Source organism: Myodes glareolus, chromosome 23, assembly GCF_982192425.1.
Source record: "Myodes glareolus chromosome 23, mMyoGla1.1, whole genome shotgun sequence".
Lineage (NCBI taxonomy): Eukaryota > Metazoa > Chordata > Mammalia > Rodentia > Cricetidae > Myodes > Myodes glareolus.
In genome coordinates this window covers 20,321,477-20,335,816 of record NC_142048.1, presented here as the reverse complement: position 1 = coordinate 20,335,816, position 14,340 = coordinate 20,321,477, and the positions used below count along the sequence as shown (strand labels likewise).

The following is a 14,340-nucleotide window of genomic DNA, read 5'->3' as shown; positions in this document are numbered from 1 at the left end:
CTCTTAATGCCTAATGGGTATAGCTTCTAAACACTCCTTGTGAATTTTGAGAGCAAAAACAGGGCTTCTACTGATGTTGAGTGCTGTTTATAATTATTGGATTCATAAATTTTTATTATCTTTAGCAATAACAACATTAATCTCATTTTGGAACTCATGACGTTTTACTTTAGAAAGCAAGGATGGACTTATTGAAGATGAGAGAACTAATAGAATAATATACTTTCGATCTGAAATACAGTAGCCCTGCAGTCGATTTAATTAGTGAACTATAACACTCATGTCTGAACCTTATTGGTGGCAAAATTTATCTTTCTCGTAGGTTGAGCCAAGAGATTAGAAAAGAGGAACAATAGTCTCTCTTTGAAAGAGCAATAAAAAAAATCACCTTGTACGTTGGCAGCTAGCCTGTTTTAGGATCTGGATCTCCAATCAAGGAGATGTAATGTAGGGCTTACATGCTATTCGCAGTAAGGGGAGACTATTAGAAGGGCTGGTGAAATTGCCTTCCTATACACACATTATTCCTGACAAACAGATTCTCCACTTCTTTATTCTCTGGAGAATCAGTGATTTATCTGGTGATCAAATTTTAAACAAAAGTACTGTTGTGTCAGTTACTTTTATGCCATCTTGACAAAATATCTGACAGAAACAACTTTGGAGATGAAAGGTTCATTTAGGTTCTTGGCTTTACAAGGTCTCGATCTATCATAGTGGGGAGGAAATAGTTGTGGCAGTGGGAGGGAGAGATGCAAGACCAGGAGGCAGTGATGTTCAGTCACCAAGAGTTGGACCCTAACCTTCAAGGGCTCACACTACTAACCCCTCGCTCACACTGCACTCAATCTATTAAAGCAGCAGTTCTCAACGTGTGGATCACAAGCCCAATGGTGCTCACACTGTTATTTAATAGGGATAACATATCAGATATTTACAGTAACACTCATAATAGCAGCAATGTTACAGTTATGAAGCAACAATAAAATAATTTTATGGTGGGGGGTCAGCACAACGTGAAGAATATTAAAGAGCCACAGCATTAGGAAGGTCAGGAGCCACTGTCTTAAAGGGTATGGAGTCTCCTGAACTAGTAACACCAGCCGGGGAACAAGCACTTAAAACACAGTAACACTCTTCGTAGAGACTGATTCTAGTTCCTGGGGTAGGGCATATATTTTTCTCTCAGCATTCATATCCCATCCCACTTGCTGGAGTCATCTAATCCTGTGGCCCATTTAGTTAGTTAATTTTGCTTTTACAATGCACTTTGACCAAATTAAAATTCCTTTTTTTATTTTCTACATACATTACTTTGTAGTTTACCTTTGAAATTATTTAGACTCTAGAAAAGAATAAACATATTATAGCCCCTCATGGAAATTCATGCTTCTATCAAAATTCAAATCATTGAAAGGACTTTCTTTGAAATGTTCAAAGGTAATGATGCAAAATATCCTTTTAATTGTGCACTTTTATCATGATCAACTTGATAAGTGATTCCAGCGTTAAGAGACTGCTCCTCAAAGCATTGTTTTTCATTGTTTTTGTAACATGAATAACATTGAGCAAGCAGTAATTAATGGCATTATCTACCCTGTGCTCAAAAGCTACGCATATATGGCTTCTAATCCCAGTTTTAGAAAATTGTTCTATCTTGTTGAAGGTGTTTGTTCTGTTTCTCCAACTTTATTTGCATAATGAGAATGAGTAGCTACTCTGGAGGACTAATGAATAGATAAATAGGATAATGTAAGCAAAGTCAAGTCCAGTGGCTAATATTTGTGAGCAACCAACTATTGGAAGGTAATATTATTAGAACATAAAGTTTATTTTGCTACATTGTGTTATTATTAAGTTGTTCATTAGTCATAAAACCTTACACCAGATTTTACCCAGAGGGTTTGAACACTATCAATTTCTTGAAGTTAAAATTTACTTAAGATATTTTCATGAACAATTTCTTTTCTATCTAGCACATGATTAGTGAGTATATTACTTTTGGCAAGCATCAGGGCATGTTCTTTCCTTCTACTTTAAATTCATAATGTGCCATTTCAAGCTAATTCAAACATTTAGTCAACCTTCACCACTTAATTTGCATAAATGTTGGACCTAGGAGGCAAATGGGGTCAAGAAATAACAGACCCTATGGATGTTGCCATAAAAAGTCTGTTAATCTGTTTAATGTTAGGTTTACATGTACGATGCCCAAGGCATAATTTAATGAATTCTAATTTGCTGTCTTAGAAAAATCTTACTATTTGAAAAATCCTGTCCCTAAATATTCAAAGAGGAAAGTTTCTTGCTTAAATTATCTTATTCACTGACCTGTCAACCATTAAGAAACCTGCTTTGAAAATGAAATGTTTATAAATTTTGGACTTCTAAAATAGCTCTCTCTTCTTCTCAATTTATGCCTTTTATACAGGTCTATAATGATCCACATTATCTATCTTGTGTCCAAGGGGATTCTTGTATGCTCACCTTTCCTAAGAGGCTCATAGGTATTCCAAAAGAAACTTTGTTGGGCTCACGTGTATCTTCCAGTACTGCAGACTGTGATTTTCAGACTGATCTCACCTCAACACCTATTTTCCTCCTTCCCACATTTCTCCATTTCTTTCTGTTATGGTCCACAAATCTTTAAGCAGAACAAATAACTACCAAGCCTCGTTCACATTACACAGCTCTCCAGGTTTCCTAATGTAAACAAAATTTTGTAGAGAAACTATAGATGAAATTACCAAGTGATAGAAGGTTGTACATCCAGTATAACTCTATTTCAAAATGTCAAACGATAACATTCAAACATTGACCCTTTAGTCGAGCATCTCCCTGCATTTATTTTTAAATTTTGAAAATCATTATTATGTAGAATATAAGAATAAATGCATTATTAATTATGGACATTGTTAAGAAAACTAAAAGGGGGAACCATTGGGGATAACTTCGAGGGGAAAAGAGGAGTTGAGTACAGATGATATAAAAGTGGCAAACTGTTTTAGTTATCCTGGGATTTTTGTTTTTCCAATATGACATTGAGTATTGTTCTTTTGATGTCTGTGAAGAACTGTGTTGGAATTATTATGGGGATTGCATTGAATCTACAGATTGCTTTTGGTAAGATTGCATTTTTACTATGTGAATTTTACAGTTCCATGACCATGGGAGATCTTTCTGTTGTCTGATATCTCCTCCAATTTCTTTCTTCAAAGACTTCAGTTTCCTGTCATACAGGTCTTTCACTTGTTTGATCAGAGTTACCCCCAAGATAATTTATATAAAGTGTGTTGTTTCTCTGACTTCTTTCTCAGCCCATTTATCATTTGTCTATAGAAGGGCTACATGTATTTTCCTGGTAAGGGGAAATAGATGAGATATCCTTGGTAAATTGTGGGAGGGTAGTGTTGGGGAAGGCACAGAGGGGAATTGGAATATGAGCAATCCAATTGGTCAAGTTGGGAGGGAGGGGGAGAATAATGAAAATGATATCTTGATGGGGGTAGCAGTTTGGGGGTTAGTGAGAAACCTAGTACCAGGGAAACTCCCAGGAATCCACTAGGATGATGTCAGTTAATCGGCAATAGTGGAGAAGGCACATGAACTAGCCTTCTCCTGTAAGCAGATTGGTGACTACCATAATTGTCATCACAGAACCTTCACCCAGTAACTGATGGAAGCAGAATCAAAGATTCATGGCTAAGCACTGGGCAGAGTCCAGGAGTCCAGTTCAAGAGAGGGAAGAGAAATTGTGTGAACAAGTGGCAGGGAGGTGTCAAGATCATGATGGATGAATACAGAGAGACAGCTTACCTGAGCTAGTGGGAGCTCATAAACTCTGGAACAACAGCTAAGAAACCTACATTGGACCATCTTAGGTCCTCCACATGTAGGGCAACAGTTGTATAGTTTGCTCTGTTTGTGGGGTCCCTAGTAGTGGGATCAGGATGTGTTCCTAGCACATGAGTTGGCTTTTTTTGGTAACCTATTTCCCATTTTGGGATGCCTTGCCCAGTAATATGGGGCGGGGGGAACTTGGCATTGTCTCACTTGATATGTTATGCTTTGTTGATGCCCATGGGAGACCTCTCCCTTTCTGAACAGAGGAGTGGGTGATGAGGGGGAATATGAGAGGTGGGGGAGGGAATGGAAAGAGAGGAGACAGGAAGAGAAGGGGAAAGAGGAGAATACAGAAAAGGATAACTGAAACAGGATTTTTGAAAGTCATATTGGAAAATACTGTCTTAGAAGCCACTGTGTGTATGTGTTTGTGTGAGTGTGTATGTATGTTGTGTGTGTTTTTAGAATGAGAGAAATGTGTATGTGCATGTGTATATGTGGTGAGAAGGGGAGACAGAGACAGAAAGGCAGGGAAAGAGAGACAGAAAAATAGGGAAAGATAGAGTTTTAATGGAGTTATCTTACAACAGTGAAACAATACTCCAGCTAGACACTACACATTAACAATTTTTATTTATTTTTCCCAGTATCAAGAACAGATTGTCTTCTCTTAAATTGCTTGCCAATAGCACCATAAACCCACTACATGCTACTCTAATAATCCTGCTGTAATTGGATGATTATTACTCTATTAATGAAGACACCCTACACTTGAACTAAAAGACATGGACAAATAAAAGGTATTGATTTGAAAGCTCGACCCTACTAGCTGGCTTTCATGGTGTAGAAGATACTGTACAAATCGCAGTGGAGAAAGGTAATCACCTATACTGTCATATTGTGAACTCTGTGAGCAATAATGATGACCACTTCAGCAGGATATGTCCACAAGTACAAAGGTGACATAAATGTTATTGGAATAACCAAACACAGTCTGATTGGATTTACGACTTTATATGAAGTTCCACATGGTAATTCCTTTGTACCATAATCCTATGGTAAGACTGCTTAAAGGATCTAGTGAACATTCTATTACTCTTACTCTGCTAAAGGAACATGGAATAAAACTCTCCCCTAAACAAATATATATACATATATACATAGATTTTATATACATAGATTAGTGCAACCTTCAGCCCTTATCAGTGAAGCTTCTTTTTTGCAGTAGATGACAGCAAATAATGAGAACCACAACTGGTAAATGTATGGAAAAGAAAAGACTGTGGAATATTCACAAATATTCACATTAAAATAGGGCATCGATATCTCTTTATTCTTCTGATGTTTAGGGAAGTGGGGAGATTTTAAGAGTCAGAGGTAGTGGAAGACTACTTTGGAAAATGTTTTCAGGGAATGATAGCACCATTTTACATGTGAACTCATAATTACTATGACTTCATGTACAAGATTTACACAAGATCAGGCCAATTAAAGTCCCAACAGGGATAGATGACGAACTCACAAAGTCCTGCTACTAGCTGAAGAATGATTGGAAAGGGGATGGAACGTTTCAGACTGCTTCAGAAACAGCACCTTTGATGGGCAGCCTATTCTCAAGTGGGTGGTCCTATGTATATAAAAGAAGCACTAAGTGAATTCAGAAGATATGTGAAATTGGGAGAGAAAAGAAAAAAAAAAGTCTTGTACTCTGTAAAGATCTGTCACTTGCATTGGTTTAATAAAATGTTGATTGGCCAGTAACTAGGCAGAAAGTATAAATGGGGGAACCAGAACGAGAGAATTTTGGGAAGAGGTAAGATTCAGTTTGCAGTTGTCACCCAGACCAAGAGGAAGCAAGATGAAAATGCCTCACTGATAAAAGGGCCACGCCACATGGCTAACACAGACAAGAACTATGGGCTAATTTAAGATGTAAGAATTAGTTAATAAGAAGCCTGAGCTAATAGGTCAACCAGTTTATAATTAATGTAGGCTTTTGTGTATTTCTTTTCAGACTAAATGACTGTGGGACCAGACAGGACAGAAACCTCTATCATCAAGTAATGAAGAAAAACTAAGAAGATTTAAGGAGAGTAAATTTTGATCAAATATGTTCTATATGCCGGCATAGATTTCTCAGGTAATAAATAAAAAATGAAAACAATAAGTAGGCATTCTTGCTTTAAAGAAAGAAAATCAAGTGACAGATATCCTCATTAATCATTAAGCTAAATGCATGGAAGGAAGCACATTTGAGTATTATAATCTCTCCTGTTCTTCAATTCTTTGATTCGTTCTAATGTAGAACTGGTTTTTATATTTCCTTGATAAAATAAGCAAAATCCTTTCAAACACCAATCACTCTTTATTGCTAAACATAAAAATATTCATTGATGAGAAATATTTTAAGGGAACAAGGACATACTGAGTATTTTAAGGAAGGTTTCTCTTCCTTCTCCCTGCTCCTCTTTCTTCCTCTTTCTTCTTCCTTTTTTTTTCAATATAAATAGAGCTGAGAATGCTTACATGTTGTTTTACCTTACCAATAATAGCTAAAATAAAATACTATCTGGTCTGGCCTAGTACACTCCCCACTCTGCACATGCATATGCACATGCTCACACCAATTGTTCTGCTTCTATTTTTCAAGCAGAGTGAATGTATCAGTATAATTGCCACATACATAATGGCACCTGATTATTTTTATTTGCTGTTAAAAAATTCTGATTCTAACTGCCAGATTTCTCTGGTCAGAATCAGGAAAACTAAAAGAGAAGGAAACCCACACTATTTCAATTTATTTTTTCAAAATGACTACTTTGTCTGTTGCATATGCCAATAGCAAATGCCTTTCTGTTACTGTGCATTTAATTTGATGTGTCAAGTATTCATAGTTTAATAATGGTATAGTTTCTCCTTTTTATGCAGATAAATGGTAAAGATTGTTGCAGACAGTGAAACACAAGAATAAACAGCTTTGATTTCAGACACGATAAATTATTTTCCATTCAAATAACAACGCATGTTGCTGGCCATTTTCTTTCCATTCACTGTTGGTTTGCCGTCTGGTGTTTCTTGAGAGTAGTTTGAAAATATTTAACAGATATGGACAGAATTGTAGCTAAGGACTTGATTGTGATTAATTTGTTTTTGAGCCATTTCATTGCTCCAAGTTCATTTTTGTAATCCGTTCTTACAGTGGGAGAAAGTTTGATGGTTATTCTGACACTGTTTCCCTAACGTGTACAATTAAATCTTTGTGAAGCTTGGCAGTGACAGTATTTGGAGAACAGATATTTTCCTTTAGATTAGCAGAGATGTCATTTAGTAAATAGTGTAGCTTATAAAGAGAAACTTGAATAGAATGTCAAAGTGTGTCAGAACACACTAGAGTCAACTCAGTTTCCTCTGAATTCAAGATTATAAATACATCTTGAAAGGTTGAGTTTGTTAAATATATATGACTAAAACATACACTTATTGCTGATATAGAAAAATTAATATAAAATGCGAGTATAGATGTGGATAAAGTGGCATAAGGAAAATAACTTGCTTATCTTTAAAGAAATATTTTTTAAAAGAATGCACTCATGATCATACATCCATTGAAATTCCAAGAGTCAAAAGAAACTCTTCTGATTTCTTTTTCACATATTTTGCTTATGTTCTCAGGAGGTAATATGTTTCTTCTATGGTAAAAATTTAAAGCCGCTTCTAAATAAAGCTGATGACTCATTCTTAAAAAAAATCTGGTCTGTCATGTGATAACAATTTTTTAGTTGTACCTATACATACAATTCATAATACTATTCTCCAATTAGAAGGATGAAAGTCATTTGTGGCAATATGGCTAGAATTAGGGGTCATTATGTTAAGTGAAATAAGCCAGACACAGCAAGACAATTATTACAAAATCTCATGCATATATGTAATGCTTTTAAAAATGATATGAAAATTTTATGGTGATGAGCAGGGCTCTTTTAATAATAAAGAGAAGACTTGGGGAACTTCAATAAATGAGTACTAGGTGGCATTTAACTATGAATAAGAAGTTCTAGTGAGCTATTTAATAGTACCTCCACATATTTAAAAACCTAGAAGAAAAGTAGTCCTTGAATTCTTTTTTTTTCATAAGAAGTGATATATTTGGAGAGTCATAAATTCATCCTGATTTTTTCTTAGTGGAAATGCTACATGATATCTCATTAATATATAAAATTTTGTATCTGCATCTGAATTAAAAGTAACTTTCATTAGGGACTACATAGATGGTTGTTGTTAAAAGCACAGGCTGCTTTTTCAGAAGACAAGGGTTCAATTCCCTTCCTACAAAGTGACTCACAATCATAAAATACAACACATATAATATAATAAATACCCAAATAGCTGTAGTTAATAGAATGAATAGAAACATGGGTAGCAACAACAGAGGGATGCTAATCTCCCAGGTTCTGCTTTTGTTTTTACCAACTTGATCATCTATACTCCAAGAACAGCAGTTTATAGAATACAGCTGACAATGAGCAAGAGTCTTGAGTGTGATCTTGGTGTTTTTTCTTACTGTGAGAATGCAAGCAGATAGCAAATTCCCAGTTTATTTTCACTCATTTGGGTTGTTAGAAAACTAAAGAAGAAAATGTGTAGTGTCATTGGCACAGTAGCTGACATACAGCAATCGTTAAAGAAACATCTTGTCTCAACATCATTGAAGGAAATGAGTACCACTTACACAGTAAGACTTTCTGATACACACTCTTAAGAAAAACAGACCTACATGGGTTGTCTAACTGAGCCATGTCTAGTAACTTTTTTCCTGGTTTAACTTACACTTAATATATATCTGTTCAGAAAGCTCAAAAAGTACACTGAGTTCTTCTTGCTGTTTCATTTACTATTACATTCCATGGCTACAGTGGCAGGTCTTTAATCTAAAATTTTCATGCTTCAAGCAATTTAATATGTTAGCTGAGACAAGTTTTAAAAAACTAATGTTGCAACACAAACAAGCTTCAGATCAAGGTTTTATTTCACACAGTAACAGGATATTTTCTCATCAGACTATTTTCAACCAAAAGTAAATTCAGAAGCATATTGATTTATTGCCATGCTCCTTTAACAGCTTCCCCAATACGAGCTCAATCTGTGCTCAGCTATCGACGCTAATCAAAGGCTCTATCATTTTCCACCAGTGCAGGATCTTGGATCCTGTGGGATCTATTTTCTTCAATTAATCTAAGTCTTCCTTCTCCATGTAGATTTGACATCTCCTTTAACTTCAGGATTTCTTCAAACGGGAAAACTTTAGCTTCAGGAAAAAAAAAAAAAAGGTTTTCTGTGTCTAGTTCCTCATAATTGTTCAGTAATGAACACTCTTGTCACTGCTCCCAGAAGATTCGTCCATTTCCCTGTCCTCTAACTTCTAAACATGATGTGGGATTCCTTTTTGTATGCTGTGAATACCATTGGTTAATAAAGAAGTTATCTTGGGCCTTCACAGGGAATAGAGGTAGGTGGGAGAACTTAACTAAATGCTGGGAGAAAGAAAGAAGAGTTAGGGAGAAGCTATGTAACCGCACCGAACAAAGACGCAGGAATTTTACCCAGTAAACCACTGCCACATGGCGATGCAAAGATTAATGGAGATGCCTTAAATTAATATGTAAGAGTTAGCAAATAAGAAACTGGAGCTAATGGACCAAGCAATGATTTAATTAATACAGTTTCTGTGTGATTATTTCAGGTCTGAGCTGCTGGACAGCTGGGAAACAAGCAAGCAGCCTCTCTTCAACACGCAATTACTTCATATAGAATCGAGCTATGATTTTAAGCCTTTAGCACTGTAGACATTGTTTTTTTTAATTCATGTAAAGCAATTATTTCTCCATTTATTTGGTACCAGGGGATACAGCTATTGCCTAGATAGTCAATTGGAAAAATACTGAATTGGACAAGGAATGGGAATGGGTACAAGTATATAATTTTTATACACAACTTTTGAAATTCTTCTAAAGGTGTCATGGAAAATAAAAGAAGGGGTAAGCCAGTGTAGTGTAAACAAAAAATTATATCAGCACATAATAAATGCAAAAAATAAAGATCAACTACAGTTTGCTATGATGAATTCAAAAGTGAGATTTATAATTATGAGGGAATAAGCTAGGATCCTCACACTGGAACTGTAGAAAAGTGAATATACATAGTGCTTATTCTCTTACTCAAGAGTTCAAAATAGCAGTCACAAAACCAGGCTTCGTGTGTGTGTGTGTGTGTGTGTGTGTGTGTGTGTGTGTGTGTGTGTGTACCTCTCATTCTCCGTCACTTAGACATTGTTTCTTCTATAATTTTCTCATTTTTTTTCTCAATCTCCCAATGAAAACTAACTGCTTTCACTTTATATTTCTGGAAACTTCATTTGAATTTCCAATTATGTTCTCAGAATTAGAGAACATAAGGTCTAGTATTACTATTGACTGGATTCAAGTTTGCCTGCTTATTTGAATATAATGCCCTTATCCATAGAATCGTAGCCTCTCTTGTGTCAGAGATATCTTGTAATTCTAAGAAAACAGGCAAAACTTTCAGGGAAGCTTGCTATTGCTCAGGGCTGCCCAGCTCTAGCCTTCTAGTTTTGATAGGAAACAAAACCCTTAAAAGTTTTTTTGCTATTCTTTTTGAGTGTATTCCTCCCTCAACAGAAGGCATTGCTATTCTCTCTTACAACAAATGTAAAAGTGACTCTGAGAAGCCGGTGTGCACCAGGGAAGAAATGTGTGATGTGGCACAGTGGTGAAGTGTATTAATAACTGCAAAGTCTGGCTTTCATACAAGCTCCTATTTAGTTTTCCAGATGATAACTGTGGCAATGACAGCACTATATACACAGCTTGACACATTTGGTACACAATGGCTCTTCTAACTGCTCAATTTTAACCTGTTTCTTGATGATAATTCTTGAGTAATGTGGCTAAGCAAGGAGTGATGGCGACGAGTTTGCTTCTCTTTGTTCTTGACCAGCACTAAAATAAAGACAATGCAGAATCGCAGTCAACTAAAGTCATGTTGCTTATTCTGGAACCTTCCCATAAGTGAATATTTTGAAACAAAAGGTGGACATAACTCCTGCAGATAAGGCATGCTGTGCAAAACACTGTGCCCTAATTGTCTACAGCCCAAATGCTGATTTTTCCCTCTTAAAACTTCTGCCCCAATTCCAATCTTCTGGAACACAATTAAACTGTCAAGCATAGGCCTTCTCATTCAGAATTTGGACCATATCCTGCCATTGACATTTATTTTAATCTTCTATTGATTTCTGTGGGAATTCTGCATGGAGAGTGAAGGCAGGATACAACCCTGGAGGAATTTCTGCAGAGAAGGCTCCCACTTTCATCTCTTTGTGTTTCATTTTTATTAAGTTGAGGTCATGACGCCGCCTATCTAAAAATAGCTTCACAGACCCAACCTCTGATAAAGACTTCTATTTTTGCACGCAGGCTGTAAGGTCACTGAAAGTGTCAAAGTCTCCTAGAGAACAACTGTGTGGTAAATCATGTTTACTATTATGGCTTTGGTCAATTTTCTAAAGAAAAAAATGGAAGAAAAAACTACTTGTATACTTTTGAAAATATCACTTTAACTTTACTCTCAAATGCCTACCTATCACGAGGTTGTTTTTTTTTTTTTCTTTGTAAGATGTCTATCTGGACCATGATTAAATATGAGGTCTAATTTAAGGCAGTCATTTAAAGTTATACTGTTTCCATCTATGTAATTATGATCTTAAACTTTATTTTTTCTTTGGAAGATGTCAAGTTGTTCAAAAAGCAGCTAGATGCCATTAACCTCCTTAAGCTTTGAAATCTCAGAAGAATTCTCCTCCACTCGATCTGTTCTCTGTGTCTTTGAATCTTTGTGGTCTCACTGCAGATGTTTATTTACTTGTTTTGATTTGAGATAAGGTCTCACCACGTAGCCTTGACTGACCTGGAGCTCATTATGTAGACCAAGCTGGACTCAACCTCAGAGAGATCTCTTTAATTCTAAAGACTAAAGGTGTGTACTGCCATGCCTGATGACCTTTGGATCTGTGTTTTCCTTATTCCTCTCACAAATCTATCTGGATTGAAGAGTTAAGTTGATGCTCATAAATAAAAACTAAATAACAAAGTAAGCACATTAGAAACTCGCGTACATACAAACATTTTTTTCCTCCTGGAGAACACATTCTCTTGTCTGTTATAAAAGCTACATATCAACTGTATGACTGTATATTTAGCTGCATGGATTAATTAAAAACTATGTGTGGCAGAGGTAGAACTCAGAGTTTTACTGATTGCTCTTGCAACAATATCTCCACTGATGACTGAAAAGACTCTGGTCATCTCCTCTACCTATGTCAGAATTTCATTTACAAGCAGTGATCTGAAGCTGGCCGTTGGAGTGGTGGCAGAGACTACAACATACATGCATCATGCTCCAACGTGCCTCCAGTAGTGATCTTGCTTCCATTTCATTCACAATAATGATTTTCAATCATATCTCAGTCCAGCATCTACTTCCCAGAGATCTAAGACTTGCTTTCAGAAGGTAGTTATCCTGAAAAGGTTATAAAAGTCTTTTTTTTCCTACTCAGCTTGTTCTAGTTTCTTATATCAAGATGTATTGCAGTTTTCATATGCACTGTGAGCAATGTGAGCCTGTGTTCTATTTTTAGACTATGTCTAGTTGTTGCTGTTTTTTTGCTAGGGAAAAGCTAAGAAATACAATTGCAATGCTGATAATGGGCTTTTGACCTATTTGGTAATTACCTCAAAGTCCAAGTAAAAAATTAAAACATAGCACACGTCAGAAAGACTGATGTAGATTACTGATACCCTTAAACTACTACAAGTGGAACAAATGTTGAGGTCTAGTGGAAATTCTTTTTATTTGTCAATCTGGCCCCTGAAGAAAATGAATGGAACTTGGAAGATGATTAACCTTAGTGCTGAGAGAGAAATGTGGGTCTGGAGAGCTTGCTGGAAAACCAACATAACCTAAGCAGTGAGCTCTAGGCTCAAAATAAAAGCCGGAGAGAACAACATAGAAGAATATTTGCTATCAGCCACTGTCTTCCACACCCAAAGCTACATGCACCACTGATACACATATTTGCCATACATGCCTACACCAAATACACACACACACACACACACACACACACACACACACACCACTCTTTTTTAACATTAAATTACTTAACTAATACTGCCCATCTACAGGCTTCAGATTTATGTTCTAAAGCTCACACAACATGGAGTGTCTTACATAAACCTAGATTGTCTCCTGCCATTTCTATCCACTGTCAAGTCATATGAGAACTGCGATTTTATAACACATATGTTTTGGATTTTATCCAGAGTCCTGAATCATAATTCTCTCCTTAAGCAAGATTATAGAAACTAGATTATCATTTTCCTCAAGTTTAGTCATAGGAATGCCAATCAACTCATGTCTGAGAGTAAAGAAAAAGACCTTTCGTATTTCAGGGAATCTTACCCATACCTAGGAGACAGTAGCTTTGCACAGAGAGGCCAAGAAGGATCTGAGGGGAATTGTCTTTTTGCTGTTGAATTTCTCTATGAAATATATTCTGCAATGATTTTCTATAAAAATTCCTAGGGGTAAAATTCCAAGAGCTTCTAAGGACTGAGTCCATGGCAGTACCTGGAAGATGGAGCACAGGTTTGGCTTGTTAGTCTTGTTCATCACCCATGGTACTTCATCCTATACAACGTTCATTTGCATTCTGACATAATATCATAAATAATAACTGACAAATGTCTGCCCTTGAGTTCCATGAGTCACTTGAGAAAATTCACCAAATATGTGGTGGGAACTGTGGTAACCTCAGCTGGTATTGAGTAATATTGGTAAGAACAACCCAAAGCTTGTTACAGGCATTTAGACAAGGGAAGCTGGGTTCTTCCAAACTGAGTCTACTTCTTTACTATCTAATGCTATTTCTGGGTGGATAATGTCAAAATCAAGTTCTGTTATAGACCCAAAAGCTGTGTTATGGTTGGTTGGTAGTAGAAATTGTTACTGAATTTTGCATTGGTTTTCATAGATACCCATTGCTGAAACAAGGAGGCAAGCCCATGGAAGTCTTTGCAAATGCCACTAGTATAGATTTTAGTGTAACAAATATATCTAGGAAGTATAGTTTATTCATATATGAATTTTTAAACCAACTGCATTCAGTAACTGGGGAAACACAAACATGTTTGGTGGTAGCCTTTTAGTCAAACAAAATGCCTGGCCTACACTGGGTCCACTCTTGACAGACCCAAAGACATTTGTATTCTATACCTATGTGATATACTGATAAAATGTATTGAACAATACTATTATCAGACAAATAAGAGTTCGGATTCCAAGAATGTACTCCACAGTCTTCTGAAATCACGTTATTGGAAAATTTCCAGAGATTAAATAAATATCAATTATATGATCCTT

General features: G+C 36.2%; 1 long non-coding RNA gene across 1 annotated transcript in view; it reads left to right on the top strand.

Moving 5' to 3' along the window:
• The window catches only part of LOC125413940 (uncharacterized), a 44,253-nt gene that overhangs the window by 11,462 nt on the left and 18,451 nt on the right, over window positions 1-14,340 (top strand). The window contains exons 2-3 of the long non-coding RNA XR_015736208.1: window positions 4,491-4,643; window positions 5,858-5,983. This is a non-coding gene — a long non-coding RNA (uncharacterized LOC125413940). The remainder of the gene's footprint in view (window positions 1-4,490; window positions 4,644-5,857; window positions 5,984-14,340) is intronic.